Source organism: Schistocerca gregaria, chromosome 6 (assembly GCF_023897955.1).
Source record: "Schistocerca gregaria isolate iqSchGreg1 chromosome 6, iqSchGreg1.2, whole genome shotgun sequence".
In the NCBI taxonomy this organism is placed as follows: domain Eukaryota; kingdom Metazoa; phylum Arthropoda; class Insecta; order Orthoptera; family Acrididae; genus Schistocerca; species Schistocerca gregaria.
Genome location: NC_064925.1, coordinates 459363255 through 459365462, shown reverse-complemented (window position 1 = coordinate 459365462; position 2208 = coordinate 459363255). Strand labels below are relative to the sequence as shown.

General features: G+C 42.4%; 1 non-coding gene across 1 annotated transcript; it reads left to right on the top strand.

The window, feature by feature from the left end:
- The first annotated feature begins 541 nt into the window (after positions 1-541).
- On the top strand, positions 542-616 carry Trnat-ugu (transfer RNA threonine (anticodon UGU)). Its single transcript has one exon. It is a non-coding gene; the product is annotated as a tRNA-Thr (tRNA).
- Positions 617-2208: the final 1592 nt, after the last annotated feature.

Below are 2208 nucleotides of genomic sequence, written 5' to 3'. Positions count from 1 at the left end.
TGATTCCTTCTCCATGACAACGTGCCTGTCCACTCAACTTTGTCAGTCTGCGAGCTTTGTACCAAAATTCAGACGACTTCCCTCCTCTAGGTACACATCTCCCCAGACCCTGCGTCATGTGACTTCTTCTTTTTCACATAGATGAGATGGAAACACGAGAATTAAGTATGTTAGCAGAGAAGGCTGTAACTTTGAAAGGAACAGGGACTAAATATCAATAGGATGAATAAAAAATATTATTTAAAAGATGTTCAATTCTATTCTGGTCAGCTCGAACACTCAAGTTATCGGTTCATAAAATAAAAAAAAAACTGAAAATATTAGATTATAATTTTGGGTCGAAGATATAAGACAATTTTGTTATTATATATTTATATGGATATGGTGTCTGTTGTTTCGGGACTTGGTAAGAATGTCTTCCACGAGTAATGGGTGTGTTGGGTAGGGACACTACGAATGTAGTGTGTGGACATTTAAGGTGAGAATGGGGGTCTCGTGGGGGCGTGCGCGAGATAATCCCTGCAGTCGCACTGTCCTTTGGGCCCTCGGTGGCTCAGATGGATAGAGCATCTGCCATGTAAGCAGGAGATCCCGGGTTCGAGTCCCGGTCGGGGCACACATTTTCACCTGTCCCCGTTGATATATATCAACGCCCGTCAGCAGCTGAAGGTATTAATACATAATTCTAATTCTAATGTTGTTATTGGTCTGGGGTAGATTCCAAAATCAGTTCTAGGTATAGCCACGAAGCTGCCAACACATTAGGAACGCACACTCCAAGTCCATATTTAAAAAAATAAAATAAAAAAAAAGAGAGAGAGAAAAACCGCACCACGATGGTATATCCAAATTGGACGCAAATCGTTAGTGTAATTTACATGTACGGACAAACAAATGATTAAAATTTTCTGAAAAATGACTTATTCAAGAGAAAGAGCTATTACAAATTGACTAAGTCACTAACCCTTTGGTCCACATTTTGCACTTAGGCAAGCATTGATTGATGGAATTGTTGGATGGCCTCCTGCGGGATACCGCGCCAGATTCTGTCCAATTGGTGCGTTAGATCGTCAAAATCCCTAACTGGTTGGAGGGCCCTGCCCATAACGCTCCAAATGTTCTCAATTGGGGAGAGATACGGTGAGCTGCTGACCAGGGTAGGGATTGGAAAGCGAGAAGACAAGCAGTATAAACTCTCGCTGCGTGGAGGCGGGCATTGTTTGTTGTGCTGTAAGCCTAGGATGGCTTGCCATGAAGGGCAGCCAAACAAGGCGTAGAACGAATAAAGCATGAGGGAAGATTTTGACTCAACGTCCGTCGTCGTCGAGGTCATTACAGCTAGGCACGAGCTCATTTTGGGGAAGGCAATAGAAATCAATTGACCTGTTCATCAGTATGGTGAACGTGCCACAGAACGGCGGCGAATATGACAATGAGGACGTCGTACTAAGATCATAAGAGTGCATACAGACATTTTACTCTTTTGATGAAGGTGACTCATAATAGCTCCTAAAAATTTCATTTTCATTACTGACGCCAATGTAGCAGTGCAATATAGACTGCAATAACAACTTTTACTACGCCTGATGATCATCGGATGGATTGAATCTCGTAGTAAATTTTATTAGCTGGTCATTGTTTTAGACAATAATGACTCTCGGTAATTACGAAGTTTTAACTTGACACGTATAATCAGCACACTTGTCACATATAATCAACGCAGTTTAATTTGCGCCTTTACGCAGTAATGACATGTTCTTCGGCGTAACATCGGGTGTTGCGGTTACTGGACAATTTGTACGCAACACCTGTTAGCTATCTTCTCGTGCTAACGCGAATTTAGGGAGCTGTTTCTGCCTGCGTGGATGCGTAACTGCTTGCTACAATAACATAAGCATTTGAAGAAGAGCAGATATGTGACAGAAATATTACACAAGAACCACCGAAATATACAAAATTGCCCTAGACCTCTACGGTCGCAGGTTCGAATCTTGCTTCGGACACGGATGTGTGTGATATCCTTAGGTTAGTTAGGTTTAAGTAGTTCTACGTTCTAGGGGACTGATGATGTAAGATGTTAAGTCCCATAGTGCTCAGAGCCATTTTTTTTTACCTGATTCCTGATATTCACGGTACGCTCGTGAAATGGTCGCACGTTAAAATCCCCACTTCATCGCTACCTCGGAGATGCTGGTCCCATAGGTCGTT